Source organism: Heterodontus francisci, chromosome 1, assembly GCF_036365525.1.
Source record: "Heterodontus francisci isolate sHetFra1 chromosome 1, sHetFra1.hap1, whole genome shotgun sequence".
Taxonomy (NCBI): domain Eukaryota; kingdom Metazoa; phylum Chordata; class Chondrichthyes; order Heterodontiformes; family Heterodontidae; genus Heterodontus; species Heterodontus francisci.
Genome location: NC_090371.1, coordinates 59,571,923 through 59,589,727, shown reverse-complemented (window position 1 = coordinate 59,589,727; position 17,805 = coordinate 59,571,923). Strand labels below are relative to the sequence as shown.

The 17,805-nt window shown below is 41.6% G+C and overlaps 1 long non-coding RNA gene across 1 annotated transcript; it reads right to left on the bottom strand.

Annotated features, from left to right (window-relative positions):
• Positions 1–4,525: 4,525 nt before the first annotated feature.
• Positions 4,526–5,715, bottom strand: LOC137369705 (uncharacterized). Its single transcript, XR_010974998.1, has 2 exons — positions 5,474–5,715; positions 4,526–4,980 (listed from the first exon to the last, which is right to left on the bottom strand). It is a non-coding gene; the product is annotated as an uncharacterized lncRNA (long non-coding RNA).
• Positions 5,716–17,805: the final 12,090 nt, after the last annotated feature.

Genomic DNA, 17,805 nt, shown 5'->3' with positions numbered 1-17,805 from the left:
CTGATTGTGACAGAGTACAGTTATTATCATTGTTGTTAGTTCAATCACAAAGAGAAAACCAAATTCATACAACAATCCAACTGTCACATTAAAATGTCAGTTATTATCTACAACATTGGCATGGTCAGAGATTACTGCAGGAGGGATTAGTAATTACATTGGTAAGATATATTAACTCCCATTTTCTGATTTTTGTGTTCTGGTTATTAGATAGTTATAATATCTGCAGTACAAACTAAATAATTATCCAAGAATGTTCAATAAAACACCAAGCTAACCAAAAGCTTGATGAAAAGGGTAGGTTTTAAGGAGCATCTTAAAGGAGGAGAGAGTGGTGACAAGGTAGAGATGCTTAGGGAGGGAATTTCAGAGTTTAGGGTATAGACAGCTAAATGAACTGGCGGCAATATTGAGGCGAAAGAAACTGGGATGCACAAGAAGCCGGAATTGGAGGAGCGTAGAGTTCTTGGAGGTGTGTAGAGCTGGAGGAGGTTGCAGAGATAGTGAGGGGCAAGGTTCAGCTGCAGCACTCTTATCTTTGAGTCAGAAGTTTGTGGGTTCAATCCTAGTCCAGGGATTTGAGTATAAAATCTAGGCTGACACTCCAGGGTAGTACTAAGGTGTGCTGTAATGTCAAAGGTGCTGTTTTCAGATGAGACATTAAACCAAAAAGTGTCAGACCTCTAGTGTGGACATGAAAGATCCCATGACACTATTTCAAAGAAGTGCAGGTGAGTTCTCCCTGCTGACCTAACCAATACTTACACCTCAACCATCACAAAAATAGGTTACATAGTTATTATCACATTGCTGTTTGTGCGACCTTGCTGTATGCAAATTAGATACCACATTTCCTATATGGATAAAGTGTTGTTGTTATTACAACAGTGGCTGTACTTAATTAACTGCAATGGGATGCCCTGAGGTCATGAAAGGTACTATTAAAATGCAAGTCTCTCTTTCTTTCTGTCATTATTTCTATTTCTATTTGAACACGAGGATGAGAATTTTAAATTTGAGCCGTTGAGGGGTGGTGGCTGAATGGGACATGGTGCTATTTAGTTTATGGCCAGCAGAGTTTTGGATCAGTTCAAATTCATGGAGGATGGGAAATCGACCAGGGGAACATTTGAAGTCACCTCTGGAAGTAAAAAACATGGTTGAGGGTTTCAGCATTACATGGGCTGAGGCATGGGCAGAGACAGTAATGTTACTGTCTAATGTAGACGGTCTTAGTGATGGAAAGGATATACGGTCAAAGGTTCAGCTCATTGTCTGGTTCAGCCTGAGACAGTGGCCAGAGAGGGGAATGGAATCAATGGATAGGGAAGGCAGCTTTTAAACAGCGGCTGAAGACAATGGCATCAGTCTTCCAATGTCAAGTAGTGATGGAAGGTGTCATCAACAGTACTATCAAGCAGCACTTGCTTAGCAATAACCTGCTCAGACATGCTTAGTTTGGGTTTCGCCAGGGCCTCTCAGTTCCTGACCTCATCACAGCTTTTGTTCAAACATGGTCAAAAGAGCTGAGCTCAAGAGGTGAGATGAGAGTGACTGCCCTTGACATCAAGGCCGCATTTGACCGAGTATTGCATCGAGGAGCCCTAACAAAACTGGAGTTAATGGGAATCGGGGGAAAACTCTCTGTTGGTTGGAGTCATACCTAGGGCAAAGGAAGATGGTTGTGGTTGCTGGAGGTCAATCATCTCTGCTCCAGGACATCACTGCAGGAGTTTCTCAGGGTGGTGTCCAAGGCCCAACCATCATCAGCTGATTCATCAATGACCTTCCTTCAATCATAAGGTCAGAAGTGGGGATGTTCGCTGATGATTGCACAATGTTCAGCATCATTCATGACTCCTCAGATACTGAAGCAGTCCGTGTAGAAATGCAGCAAGACCTGGACAACATTCAGGCTTGAGGTGATAAGTGGCAAGTAACATTTTCACCACATAAGTTCCAGGAAATGACTATCTCAAACAAGAGAGAATCTAACCAACCCCCCTTGACATTCAATGGCATTATAATCACTGAATTCCTCACTATCAACATTCTGGGGGTTAACATTGACAAGAAACTGAACTGGAGTAGCCATATAAATACCATGAGTACAAGAGCAGGTCAGAGGTTAGGAATCCTGCGGCGAGTAACTCACCTCGTGACTTCCCAAAGATTGTCCACCATTTACAAGGCAAAAATCTGGAGTGTGATGGAATACTCTACACTTGCCTGGATGGGTGCAGCTCCAACAACATTCAAGAAGCTCAAAACCATCCAGGACAAAGCAGCCCACGTGATTGGCATTGCATCCACAAACATTCACTCCCTCCACCACCAACGCACAGTGGCAGCAGTGTGTGCCATCTACAAGATGCACTGCAGCAACGCACCAAGGCTCCTTAGACAGCACCTTCCAAACCCGCGATCTCTACCACCTAGAAGGACAAGGGCAACAGATGCATGGGAACACCTCCACCTGTATTTTCCCCTCCAAGTCACAAACCATCCTGACTTGGAACTATATTGCCGTTCCTTCACTGTCACTGGGTCAAAATCCTGAAATTCCCTTCCTAACAGCACTGTGGGTACCCCACATGGACTGTACAGGTTCAAGAAGGCAGCTCATCACCACCTTCTCAAGGGTAATTTGGGATGGGCAATAAACGCTGTCCTAGCCAGAAACGCCCATATCCCATGAACGAATTTTTTAAAAGTGTTTAATTGAAAGACATTGCTGCTCATCCAGCATTGTACGTTGGACGAGCAGCCTGACAAAACAGAGGCAGTAGCGGGGTTGAGAGAGGTGGTGATGAAGTAGAACTGGATGTCCCCAGCATATATGTGGAACCTGATGTAGTATTTTTGGGTGATGTTGCTGAAAAGCAGCATGTAGATGAGGAATAGGTGGGGATCAAGGATAGATCCTTGGGGGATTACAGAGTTAACTATATGAAAGCATGAAGAGAAGTCATGGTATTCTGTGCCTAGGACTAGATAAATATGAAAGGAACCAGGCAAGGGCAGCCTCATTCAGCTAGACAATGGAGGAGGCATTAGAGGAGGATGGTGTAGTCAACCTTAGTAAAGGCTGCAAACAGCTTGAGAAAGATGAGGAGGAATAATGCACCATGGGTACAATCACACAGAACGTCATTTTTAGCTTTGATTAGAGTCATTTTAGTACTGTAGCAGGAGCAGAAACCTGTTTGGAGATGTTCAAAACATGAAGTTGTAGGGAAAATGGGCATGGTTTGGGAGACGATATCATGTTCAAAGACTTGGGAGAGGAAAGGGAGGTTGAAGATGGTTGGTAGTTTGCAAAGGGGACAAGAGTCTTTTTTGAGGAGAGGGTGACGACAGCAGACTTCAAGGAGAGAGGACAGTAGCTGAGGAGACAGAACCATTGACAATATCAGCTAACATGTGGACTAGGAAAGGAGGATGGGTAAGTCAGCAGTTTAATGAGAATAGGATCGAGAGAGCAGGAGGTGGATCTTCAGGACAAGATGAGCTTGGAGAGGATGTGCTGGAAGAAAGGAGAGAAACATCTGAGCTGTGGATGAGGGCAGCGGGGGAAGCTTGGCTTGGTGTAGTCAGGGAATGGAGGGATACAGTAGAGGCAACTGAGTCGATACTCTCAATCTTAGTGACAAAGAAGTCCACAAACTTCTCACAATTCTTGTTGGCTGTAAGGGTGGACCAGGGAGGGGAGATGGGTTTAAGGAGACAGTTGGTAGTGGAGAAAAGAAGCCAGGGGTTATCTTTGCTTTCCAGGTTGATCCTTTTATGCTTCACCATTGTTCCAAATAAGCAAATACATGTAATGTTTTTACTGAGACTCAATGTATAATAAATCCATATGGGAACCTCGATAGCTATCAGACAGCTGGCCCAAGTATACAAGTGACTGATTGTATACATGTACATACATGGCCATCACTTTTCTTTTTATTTTTAAATTCTATCCATTTTAGTTTCCATTCTCCTAACAATGCTGACTCCTTAACTGCAGTTGCACAGGTTCAGACAGCCTTTTGCTACCGCACTGTTCATGTGTGAGCCTAAGCAGCTAGGCCCGACAACCATAGGGTCATCACTGAGTAGCCATTCCTGTCCTCATTACCAGATATTTGCACACAAGCACATTTTTCATCATCCACTCTCTAGTCCTGAGGTGACTGAGACCAAATGTAGTCCCCACCCAGGCAGAGATAAAATAATTTAGCATAGATCAGATGTCTTCCTGGTGCTCCACACTGAACAATGTACTTACTAACTGGAGGAGCTTTTTTTTTTCAAATGGTACATTCTACAATGGAGGTACTGTATGTGATCCAGAGCATATGCATACAGGCAGCATGGTGACAAAAGCCTGCTGGATTACTGTATGAAAATGAGGTGATCCAGCCTTGAGTCTGCCACTTTGCAGGTCTTCCTCAGCATGAACATTGAAAGTCACGTTCTGCTAGTATAGGTAATTGAAAAACAAAAATATACACTAGACATAAATGCCAAATCGCAAGAATAATCTGATATTTAAACTCGTTGAGTTCATCCATTTATTTCTCAGCAGACTGAAGCACCTTTACCCCGAACACTGGCTACGGTCTTAGAATTATTTACAAAAAGTCCAGAAAACGAGGATCGCACAGCGGATTTGCTTTGAATACAAGTCTAAACCCATTTTCTTATGAGCATCGATAGTGTAACTGCTTCATCAAGCAGCACATTTCAATTTCATCGCAGATGTTTGATGGTAAATTAACATTCTGGTGTCGGATGAGGAATTGTGGAGACTTTTTGTTGAATGACCTTGTACCTGTAGCTGATTCCTACCTGAGCTATTTAGTGTGATAATGGCGTTTGATTTCACTCTACACAAACACCATTGTCACACTCCAGAGCTTTCAGCAGAACTGAAGCAGTCCTCAGTCCAATGGCACCATGTCCACCTTCTCGATTCAATCCGGTAAAGAAATCCTGTTAAAATGAAGCATAGTTGTAAGAGTAATAAAATATTTCTTATTTTAGTGAAACCGGAATTATTAAATACTTTAAACCTCAATTTGAAACACTTTAGAGTTTAACAAAAGCACTAAATAAAAAATACATTGGTAAAACCAAATATTTAAATCGATTAATAACTGGGAGACAAATTTTGTTTGGTTTAAAACGGAATAAATATATAAAATTGACAATTCGTTTGCGAGCAGGTTTTTGCGTTGAATCATAAAGTAATAGCACAAGTAGGAATATCCCTCATTGTTTACTTGTAAATTTATTTATGTAGAATTCGCTCCTGTGTCGAGTTCATAGAAATACAAACTTTGCGCTTGTCACTAAACATCACTAGATCCAGGCGTAAATCACTCATTCTAATCCAATGCGGTTTATAACAATCTCTCCCTGCTCTAAGCAGAATTTTCGGTATTTTACTGCACAATTTATCTTTCTAGTATATAAAGACACTCACCTGCGCAGAGGGACACTTCTCTCCTTTGTGCTGTTTCCTACTGATTAACGTTATGGCCACACTCAGTTATTCGGCAGTCATTCCCACTACCCGTTACAAAAGCTGTGTATTAAGAAGAAACATGTGCAAACAGAACTGGGAGCTTGGTGTTAATCTGTTTCTCCCAGTTTGCAGACTGAAATCCGGCTCCCTCCCTTTATGTGTTCGGCTGCTTTAAGCGGTTTATTCCCTCGCTAGTACGTCACGTTGAAGTATTGATCAGCTTGTCATGTTTGGTATTTGAGTTACTTTTAATCAAACAATCCTGAACTAGAGGCTACAAACTCCGTCCAAAAGTTATTTTTGTTCTTGCGAAATTGTGAAACGTCTGAAATTTCACCCAGATTCCATTCAGCTTAGTTCCTCCCAGCACCCCGTTTTCAATGTAAACATTTAGATCCCATAAGTGACCTGTGTTGCCGCTTTAAAATTGATATCACTGTGCTCATACGTTATTTTACGAAGCCGTAGGAGTTCCCTCAAGTTCCCTTTCTCCACACTGAGTCGGGCCCCATTCTGAAGAAACGGACAAGGGGGATGGGAAGGAGGGTTAGTCACTCAGCTACAACTTTAAACTATTGTTGTCCAGTTCTTTTATTCGAAGATCCCAACATTTCAATCATGTGATTATGATATTGGATCTTATTGAAATAAATCCTTACATCCAGCTTTGATGTTAGGAAAGTGCCGATGGAATGCAAACATTGTAACAATCGATTATGTAAAGCTATATAGTAAACGTAACATAAAACTTTCTCCAATCCTAACAATATCAGTTAAATTGCACCAAACTATTGCTTCCCAGATCAATCAGAATTAATAGACGTTGTAAACGACCTGCATTGCTTCCAAGTTGCAAGAGTGATGCAAAAGTCGCTTACTTACAGCATGGCAACAAAAAAATATTAACAATCTATGCGCAATACAGAACTTTATTTCTGATCGACATCGCATTTTCTTGTTCATTAACGACGCCGCAATGTTTTCAGTGCCTTTATGTAGTTCTTCTTTGGCCTCCTTATCTCGAGAGACAATGGATAAGCGCCTGGAGGTGGTCAGTGGTTTGTGAAGCAGCGCCTGGAGTGGCTTCCAATATACAAAGTATACAAAGTACACTTCCAATATCTGCGCAAGTGACATGTCTGGTCGACTGTGTACGACCGTTTTTATATTGATAACATGCAGTCTTGCGAATTGTGAATCGCATATTGCCAGCTTAGCCAACGTGCTGTAAAACCCCGTGGCGGGAGACCTCCAAAAGGTCAGTCTCAAACCTGCTTCAGTTCCCAACGAATGCAATGCAAAACTAACACCGGAGCAACCAAACAAAACTACCATTCATGTTCTAAGATTGAACAGTAATAAGGACACCTCCACTGCTACGTGCGTTTTTGTTCTTGTAAGCAAATGGAATTCATAAATAAGGGTAATAATAAAGCATTCCTTAACATCTGCCAATAAACTGGCGCAGAGAATAACATTGACATGATTACATGTATAATTTGTGAAACGGTGCTGCTGATAACCTTCAGGATCTCCTTTTAAACTAAGGAGCAGAGTGATACAAACAGGGTCACTGTCGTGTGGCTGCTTTTATTGAGCAGGCCTCAGCATCCAGGTTCATTCCACTTGGGTTTGGAGTGAATGTGTATAATGTATAATGTGGGAAAATATGAGCTTTCCACTTATCCACTTTGGCAGAAGACTAGTAAAGCAGCTATTATTTAAATGGTGAGAGATTGCAGACCTCTGTGGTACAGAGGGATCTGGGTGTCCTAGTACATGAATCACAAAAGGTTGGTATGCAGATACAAGTGATTAGGAAGGCAAATGGAATGTTGCCATTTATGCAAGGGGAATGGCATATAAAAGGAGGGATGTTTCACGACAGTTGTTTTGGGCATTGGTGAGGCCACATCTGGAGTACTGCATACAGTTTTGGTCTCCTTATTTAAGAAAGGATATAAATGGAGTTTGGAAGAATAAGAGGTGATCTTATTGAAACATATAAGATCCTGAGGGGTCTTGACAAAGTAGATGCTGAAAGGATGTTTCCCCTTGTGGGAGAGACTAGAACTAGGGGACTCAGTTTAAAAATAAGGGGTCACCCATTCAAGACAGATGAGGAGAAATATTTTCTCTCAGAGGGTTGTGAGTCTTTGGAACTCTCTTCCCCAGAGAGCAGTGGAGGCAGGGTCATTGAATATTTTTGAGGCAGAGGTGGATAAATTCTTGACTAACACGGGAGTCAAAGGTTAACGGGGGTACATAAAAATATAAGAACATAAGAAATAGGAGCAGGAGAAGGCCATTCAACCCCTCAAGCCTGCCCCACCATTCAATAAGATCTTGGCTGATCTGTCCCAGTCCTCAACTTCTCTTTCGGGCCTGCTCTGCCTAATCCTCGACTCCCCGAGATTTCAAAAATCTATCTACCTCCTCCTTAAATGCATTTAGCGACCTAGCCTCCACAACTCTCTGAGGCAGAGAATTCCAGAGATTCACCACCCTCTGAGAGAAGAAATTCCTTCGCATCTCAGTTTTAAATGTGTGACCCCCTTATTCTGTAATTATGTCCCCTAGTTCGAGATTCCCCCACTAGTGGAAACATATTCTCAACATCTACCCTGTCGAGCCCCCTTAAAATCTCATATGTTTTGATAAGATCACCTCTCATTCTTCTAAACTCCAATGAATAAAGTCCTAACCTGTTTAGCCATTCTTGATAAGACAGCCCCTTCATCCCAGGAATCAGCCTAGTGAACCTTTTCTGAACTGCCTCCAATGCGAATATATTCTTTAAATACGGGGACCAAAACTGCACACAGTACTCCAAGTGCGGTCTAACCAAGGTTTTACACAATTGAAGCAAGACTTCACTACTCCTGTAGTCAGATCCTCTTGCGATAAAGGCTAACATACCATTAGCCTTCCTAATTGCTTGCTGCATCTGCATGTTAGCTTTCAGTGACTTATTGACAAAGACACCCAGGTCCCTTTGTACATCTATACGTTCTAATGTCTTACGATTTAAGAAATACTCTGCACACCTAATACTCCTACCAAAGTGGACAACCTCACATTTTTCCACATTATATTCTATCTGCCACATTCATGCCCATTCACTAAGAGTGTCCAAATCCACTTGAAGCCGCTTTGCATCTTCCTCACAACACACATTCCCATCTAGTTTTGTGTCATCCGCGAACTTGGAAATATTACATTTGGTCCCCACATGCAAATCATTGATATATATTGTGAACAGCTGGGGCCCAAGCACTGACCCCTGCGGTACCCCACTAGTCACAGCCTGCCAATGCGAGAATGACCCGTTTATTCCTACTCTGCTTTCTGCCTGTTACCCAATCCTTAATCTATGTCAGTATATTAATGTGCTTTAATTTTACTAACCAACCTCTTGTGGGGGATTTTATCAAAAGCCTTCTGAAAATCCAAGTATGTGATGTCCACCGACTCCCCTTTATCAATTCTGTTAGTAGCATCCTTAAAAACCTCCCAACAGGTTCGTCAAACATGATTTCCCATTCATAAATCCATGTTGACTATGCCCAATCAGATCATTATTATCCAAGTGTCCATTTATCATATCCTTTAGAATAGATTCTAGCATTTTCCCAGCCACTGATGTAAGGTTAACAGGTCCGTAATTTCCTGTATTTTCTCTCTCCCTTCTTAAATAGTGGGGTAACATTCACGACTTTCCAGTCTGCAGGAACCGCTCCGGAATCTATAGAATTTTGGAAGATGATCACCAATGCATCCACTATCTCCGTAGCTCCCTCTTTCAACACTCTGGGATGTAGAATATCAGGGACTTATCAACCTTCAGCCCCATTAATTTCTCCAAACCAACCTTCTTGCTAATACTAATTTCCTTCAATTCCTCATTCCCCCTAATCCCTTGGATCTCTAATTCTGGGAGATTTCCTGTATCTTCCTCAGTGAAGACAGACACAAAGTAATCATTTAGCTTCTCTGCCATGTCTCTATTCCCCATTATAAATTCTCATGACTCTGCCTGTAATCGACTCACATTTGTCTTAGCCATAGATGAAAGACACTATATAAATGCAAGTTTTTTCTTTACATCATATTACACTAAACTGACCTGCAATTATTCAGAATAGCTCTGTCTTCTTTTGTAAAAATTGATTGCAGATCCAGAATTTCTTAGACATTGATATATAGAAACATAGAAAATAGGAGCAGGAGTAGGCCATTCGGCTCTTCGGGCCTGCTCCGCCATTCAAAAACAATCATAGCTGATTCCCTAATTTAGTACCCTGTTCCCGCTTTTTCCCCATATCCCTTGATCCCTTTGGTATTAAGAAATATATCTATCTCCTTCTTGAATATATTTAATGACTTGGCCTCCACTGCCTTCTGCGATAGAGAATTCCACAGGTTCACCACCCTCTGAGTGAAGACATTTCTCCTCATCTCAGTTCTAAATAGCATATCCCATATCCTGAGACTGTGACCCCTGGTTCTGGACTCCCCAGCCATCGGGAACATCCTCCCTGCATCTCGCCTGTCTAGTCCTGTTAGAGTTTTATAGGTTTCCCCTCTCATTCTTCAAAACTCTAGTGAATATAGGCCTAGTCGAACCAATCTCTCCTCTTACGTCAATCCTGCCATCCCAGGTATCAGCCTAGTAAATCTTCTTTGCACTCCCTTTGTGGCAAGAACATCCTTCCTCAGATAAGGAGACCAAAACTGGACACAATACTCCAGATGTGGTCTCACCAAAGCCCTGTACAACTGTAGTAAGACATCCTTGCTCCTGTACTCAAATCCTCTTGCAATGAAGACCAACATACCATTCACCTTCCTAATTGCTTGCCGCACCTGAATGCTTGCTTTCAGTGACTGGTGTACAAGGAAGCCCAGGTCTTGTTGCACCTCCCCCTTTCCCAATCTATCACTATTCAGATAAGAATACGCCTTTCTGTTTTTACAACCAAAGTGGATAACCTCACATTTATCCATGTTATACTGCATCTGCCATGCATTTTCTCACTCACCCATCTTGTCCAGAACACATTGGAGCCTCTTTGCATCCTCCTCAAAGCTCTGCAAACTTGGAAATGTTACATTTAGTTCTCTCACCCAAGTCATTAATATATATTATGAATAGCTGGGGCCCAAGCACTGATCCTTGCGGTACCCCACTAGTCACTGCCTGCCACCTTGAAAAAGACCCGTTTATTCCTACTCTCTGTTTCCTGTCTGTCAACCAATTCTCAGTCTGTGAACCAATTCTCAATCCATAGACTGATTAATGAAACTGCCCCATTTATAGTGCTGTGGAGTTTTACCAGCTCCAGAACATAAAAAGGTGAACAATGGCAACAAGAACAAAGGTCACCACTCATCTTCCTGAATCTGACCCTCCCTGCAGACACAGGGTGGAAGCAATTTTCGTGGGCCCCACCTGGAACCTGATATCTTCCCTGGCTGAGGCTCAGCGAGCTGATCCAGTACTGAGAGAGTTAGCACAGGCTGCCCAGACCGAAACTGAAGCAGAGGGGAGCCCCTGATTGCTACTATTTAAAGAATGAGGTATTGATGAGGAAGTGGACTTCTCCTCACAGACCTGAGAGCAAAGAGTGGACAGTGGTTCACCAGTTAGTGGTGCTGCAGAGGTAGCGGAAAGAAATATTAAGAATGGCCCATGAGATTACAATGGCTGTGCATATCGGTATATGAAAAACCAAAGCCCGCATAAGGCAACAGGTTGATTGGCCAAAACCCCACAAAGATGTGGTGGAGTACTGTAGAACTTGCCAGATGTGCCAGGTTGTGAGAAAGCCCCAACCTGCAGTGAAATCTGCACCCCTAAGTCCTGTAACGGTATTTGGAGGATCCTCCAGCAGAGGGCTGGTGAATTGTAAGGGACCCCTACTGAGAACAAAAGGGGATAGATAGGCACAGGGCTGGCAAAAAGTTAGAGAGGAAAGGGGAAAAAGGGACAAAGAGAACAGGCTAAAGGAAGTCCGGGAGGATTCCCAAATGAAGACCCCTACTGTCCGGTCAGCCAACCCCAAAATGTTGGAAAAATTAGACCCCCACATCCTCCTATGTAAATGCAGACATCAGAAGCACCCCACCAGAGTTGCTAACAGAATTTACAGAAACCTGCAGGGACAAAGAAAGTCCTCAAGAGGGCAGAGAAACTGTGAGGGTGATGCTTCACCTAATCCAAGTGCCGCAGGGGAGTGCAGTAGAATCTGCACAAATACCTGCAAGCAGGAGTGTCCCAGAGGACAAAGGGAAGATTAGCAAAGAATCTACCCCCACAGTCAGGAGGAAAGGGAACCAACCATATCCTAAAGTGAAAAGCACTTGCTTGACTCATCAGAGCACTGTAAGAGAGATCAAAGTGGATCCACCACTGTCGACTCCCATGATCAGAACTCCAAACCAGGGCTAATTAACTCTAACCATCCCCCCTGTGACTTCAACAGGAACAAAGGCACCCTAGACAATTGTGGAAATGTGCAAACTTCAAACCTCCCATAAATCACATGAACGCATTGCAGGCTGATAGTGAAGAAACTTTAAACACCTTGGGCAACACATAACTATCTCAGATCCACCTCAAGGACAAAAGGGACAGTCCACAGCAGCAGTGCTACAAAGGAAAGACAGACTGTAACAATTTTAAGATTTCTGAATGAATGAGAATGAATGAGAGAATTGCATGTGTCTTTTCCTGTACTTTCTCTTCTTTCTATTTTATAATGAAATGCTCCCCCTAATGTCACATTTCATTCAGCCCGATGTGGAGGTGTGACGGAAACCACACCTACCAAATGGAAATATATTAATTTCGTCATATTGAACATTATTTGAATGCTTACTGGACATTGAACATAACTTGTTTTAAAATGACCACAGGACTAAATAGCTGAAAACATGGCTGCACATTTGCATTCTGAGAGACAGTTGCACCGAGAGACAATGGAAGTACTCCCAGATTCAATTAGCCAGATGGGTTTGGTCAATAGTGATGATCAAAAGACATTGAAATCATTATCTGTGTAAGAGCCAGCACTCCATGCCCTCCCCACCCACCAGCCCCCCACCACCCACCTCGGTCCCTCCACTGAGTGTGTCTGGTATGCTCTGAAGAACTCACAAACCTCGCAGGTGAGGCGGTTTCAAACAAAGAGCTAGTCACATGACTAACCCGCTGACCAACCTGGAGTTGATTGAATTGTACTCATAGTAAAGTTTTGAGACAGACTGAAATTGAACTTCAGGAAGAGAGCACCTCTCTCTCTCTCTGTCCCTCTCTCTCTCTCTCACACAAAGGTCCAGGGACCATGGAAGTAACTTAAACTTCAAGACAGAAGACCCTGCAGCCTTCTGCTACCAGCAAAAAGATTGAGAACTGCAGGACTTACCTGCAATCACGATTTCACAGCAAACCCAAAAACAGTAACTGAATTCCATCTACTACTTGAAACCTTCCCCGCTTTCATTCTTTCTCCTCCTCTGTATCTATTTGTGTGTGTGTTTATTGCGTATGCATGCGAGCATGGTTGTGTTGCGTAATTTTAGTAGTTTTAACTGAATTGGAGTTTTAAGGTTATTTAAAGCCAAGAAAACCTGTCTGGTTGATTGCTCTTGATTTCAGGCTCGGGGTTTACCAGCCGCCATTTACCACCTGCTGGAAAACCCGGAGTCAGTTGGGAAGCAGCTGCTCCCGATGTCAACGGCTGTTGCCTGTGAAACTGACAATGATCTTAAAGAACTGACTTTGAAAAGAACTTTAAAAGAGCGTTCTCTGCAACTGTGAAACTGAGAGTTCCATTGTTTAAAAGCCGGACAGACAAATGGAAATTTCTCACCTCCAGTCACAGTGAGGATGAGGAACAGCTGTGGGAACAGTTTACATCCACGGGCCGGATGGAAACGTTTAGCAGGCCAGATCCTGGCACGCGGGCCATATGTTGGACAACTTTGCTGTAGAGGTTACAAGTAACATCCCAGAAATAGCTGTAAATCAGGAAATGGAAGGGAGGGAGGAACTCAAGAAAATTACAATGACCAGGGAAGTGGTACTGAGCAAAATTGTTGGAGCTGCAGGCTGACAAGTCCCCGGGTCCTGACGGACTTCATCCTGGGGTCCTAAAAGAAGTGGCTAGTGAGATAGTTGATGTGTTGGTTTTAATTTTTCAAAATTTCCTAGATTCGGGGAAGGTTCCATTCGATTGGAAAATAATGAATGTAACTCCTTTATTCAAAAAGGTAGGGAGACAGAAAGCAGGGAACTACAGGCCAGTTAGTTAAACTTCTGTCTTAGGGAAAATGTTAGAAGCTGTTATTAAAGATGTTACAGCAGGGCATTTGGAAAAATTCAAGGTAATCAGGCAGAGTCAACATGGTTTTGTTAAAGAGAAATCGTGTTTAACCAATTTATTGGAGTTCTTCGAAGAAGTGACATGTGTTATGGATGAAGTGGATGTACTGTACTTAGATTTCCAGAAGGAATTTAATAAGATGCTACATCAAAGGTTATTGCGGAAAATGAAATCTCATGGTTTAGGGGGTAACATATTGGCATGGATAGAAGATTGGCTAGCTAACAGGAAACGGAGAGTAGGCATAAATGGGTCATTTTCTGGTTGGCAAGATGTAATGAGTGGTGTGCCACAGGGGTCAATGCTGGGGCCTCAACTTTTTACAATTTATATAAATGACTTGGATGAATGGATCGAAGGTACAGTTGCTTAATTTGCTGATGACACCAAGATAGGTAGGAAAGTAAGTTGTGAAGATGACATAAGAAGACTACAAAGGGATATACATAAGAACACAAGAAACATTAGCAGAAGTTTACCATATGGCTCCTCGATCCTGCTCTGCCATTCAATACAATCAAGGCTGATCTTGGGCTTCAATTCCCCACTTTTCATGCTTCCCATATCCCTTGATTCCCTGTAAGAACAAAGATCTATCTATTCCAGCTTTAAATGTCTTCAGTGAAGGAGCATCCACAACCCTCTTGGTTAGAGAATTCCAAATATTCACAACCCTTTCAGTGCAGTAATTTCTCCTCATCTCAGTCCTGAATGATTGGCCCCTTATCCTGAGACTGTGTCCCCGTGTTCTAGATTCCCCGACCAGTGGAAACAATCTCTCAGCTTCTACCCAGCAAACCTTTGCAGAATCTTGTATGTCTTAATTCGATCGCTTCGCATTCTTCTAAACTGCAGAGAATATAGGCCCAATTTACTTAGCTTCTCATCATAGGACAACTCCCTCATCCCAAGGACCAATTTAGTAAATAATCACTGCACCGCCTCCAGTGCAAGTATATCCTTTCTTAAATGTGGAGACCAAAACTGCATACAGTATTCCAGGTGCGGTCTCAACAAAGCCCTGTACAATTTAAGCAAGACTTCTTTATTCCTGTACTCCAATCCCCTTGCAATAAAGGCCAACATGCCATTTGCCTTCCTAATAGCCTGCTACACCTGCATGTTAACTTTCTGCATTCCTTGTACGGGTACTGCCACATCTCCCCAAACATCAACAATTACCAGTTTCACACCTTTTAAAAAATATTCCGCTTTAATATTTTTATGACTAAAATAAATAACTTCACTGTTCCCTACTCCATTTGCCATCTTGTTGCCTACTCACTTAACCTGTCTATATCTCTTTGCAGTCTCTCTACGTCCTCCACACAGCTTGCCTTTCCACCAAGCTTTGTATCATCGGAAACTTAAATACATTACTCCCTGTCTCTTTATCCAAGACATTAATAGAGTGTAAATAGCTGAGGCCTCAGCACTGATCCTTGCGGCACCTCACTATTCACTGCCTGCCAACTTGAAAATGCCCCATTTATGCCCATTCTTTGCTTCCTGTCTGTCAACCAATCCTCTATCCATGCTAATATATTCCCTCCAACAACATGAGCCCTTGTCTTGCCTATTAATATTTTATGTGGCACTTTATCGAATGCCTTTTGAAAATCCAGGTATACTACGTCTACTGGTTCCCCTTTATCTACCCTACTAGTTACATGCTCAAAAACTGTAATAAATTTGTCAAACAGGATCTCCCTTTAGTAAAACCATGCTGACTTGTTCTAATCATACTATGTTTTTCCAAGTGCAATGTTAAGACTTCTTTAATAATAGTTTCCAGCATCTTCCCAATGATTGATGTTAGGCTTGTGATGAAATATAGGTATAATAGGTTTAATTCGGTAGAATTTGGATATAATTAATACATTATACCTTTTAGAATTAAAGATTGACTAAACGGTCAGTTTTCAAGACTCACTGAAATTCCCTTTAAGGGCAGAGTTAACAAATCCATTCCAAGGTTTCTGCTACATTGAAAACATACTGAGACAGGCTATATGTGTTCCATACTGATTACTGTAATCCAAATTAGTTGATAATGTTAATGATGTAGATAGACTGACTTAAGGAAATGGTACAAGGTACCATCAAAGAACCATCACAGATGATCAATCACAAAATGGAATGTTACCTACAAAAAACAGAAGCCACGTAAACCCAATTTCATCCAAAAAGTCAAAACCAGTTACTGCACAAACTTAATTAAAAATATTTTAAGTATAAAACACATTTATAAAGTTAAGTCTTAGTGTTACTATAAAATACTACAAACATTTTGACCAGATAAAAGCTCAGAACTTCATGAGAAGGAAATTTTTGGCAGATAATGAATTGGGAATAAGTGGCTAATGATATTACCAACAAAAACAAGAAATGCTGGATTCACTCAGCAGGTCTGGCAGCATCTGTGGAAAGAGAAGCAGAGTTAACGTTTCGGGTCAGTGACCCTTCTTCGGAACAGAAGAAGGGTCACTGACCCGAAACGTTAACTCTGCTTCTCTTTCCACAGATGCTGCCAGACCTGCTGAGTGAATCCAGCATTTCTTGTTTTTGTTTCAGATTTCCAGCATCCGCAGTATTTTGCTTTTATTTTAATGATATTACCATATGTGGATTACGAAAGCAGGAAAAACACACACAGAAAGATAACACCTACATTCCAAAAGATGAGTTAATAGATTAGAAACAGTATAAACATGTGAGTTTTGAATCGAAAAATCAGGGGTATTAAAATTACTCATCAATGCTTCTCAACCTATGGTAAGGATGGCTGACTGCATGACAGGACAATTCTGCTCTTAACCGAGAGTGTTTTGTCTTGTTAAGCAGGAGGCTTACTCAGGGAATTTAAGGTAACAGTTTACTTTGAATTTTGATGGATATTCTAAGATATTTTGCTGTAACCTTGTCAAGATTTAACTTTTGGATTCTATTCTAGGAATAAGATTATGTTTTACATCTCTTAGTAATCTTTGATATTGTAGTATACTTATCCACTTAAAAGTGTATTGCATGTGAAATTCTTTAATAAATATATAAAAGTTAATAAATCGTCTCATGTAGCATTCTGTATACAACTACAGGAACCCTCTCTGTGTCTCTTTAAGTGGAAAGTTATGTATCGAAGAGAGTTTCCCAGACCCTAATAATATCTGGGATATTTATGACTTAGCCATAATTACTAAAATGTAGGCTATCCGAAAGATGGTAATATTCTGTTAGTTTTCTTTCTTTGAGGGAAAAGTAGTTCAATTCTTTGGCCCCACATAAGTGTCGAAAAGAGTTTGTCTGGTTTGAACTGAATTAAAGGAGATTCATAGGGATGTACTCCTGATTTGGTTTAGTCCCTATAAGGGGTTAAAGTCAAAAATCACTTCAGGCTAACTGGCCTGTACTTCACTGTTTTCTCTCTACCTCCTTTCTCGAAAAGCGGTTTAACATTTGCCAACTTCCATTCTGACAGAACCATTCCTGAATCTAAGGAATTCTGGAAAATCATAGCCAGTGCATCCACTAGCTCTGCAGCTATCTATTTTAGAACCCTAGGATGTAGGCTATCTGGTCTTGGGACTTGTCAGATTTGAGTCCCTCAATTTTCTCCAAAACTTTTTCTCGGCAGATATCAATATCCTTAATTTCTTCAATGTTTTTAGCCCCTAGGTTACTGGCTATTTCTGGTATGGAACTTGTGTCTTCTACTGTGAAGACACACATAAAATATTTGTTCAATGCCTGTGCCATTTCCTCATTCCCCATGATGATTTCTCCTGTCTCTGCCTCTAAGGGACTAACGTCTAACTTTAGATACTCTCTTCCTTTCTATGTACTTACAAAAGCTCTTGCAATCTGTTTTTACATTGATGGCTAGTTTACTCTCATTCTATTTTT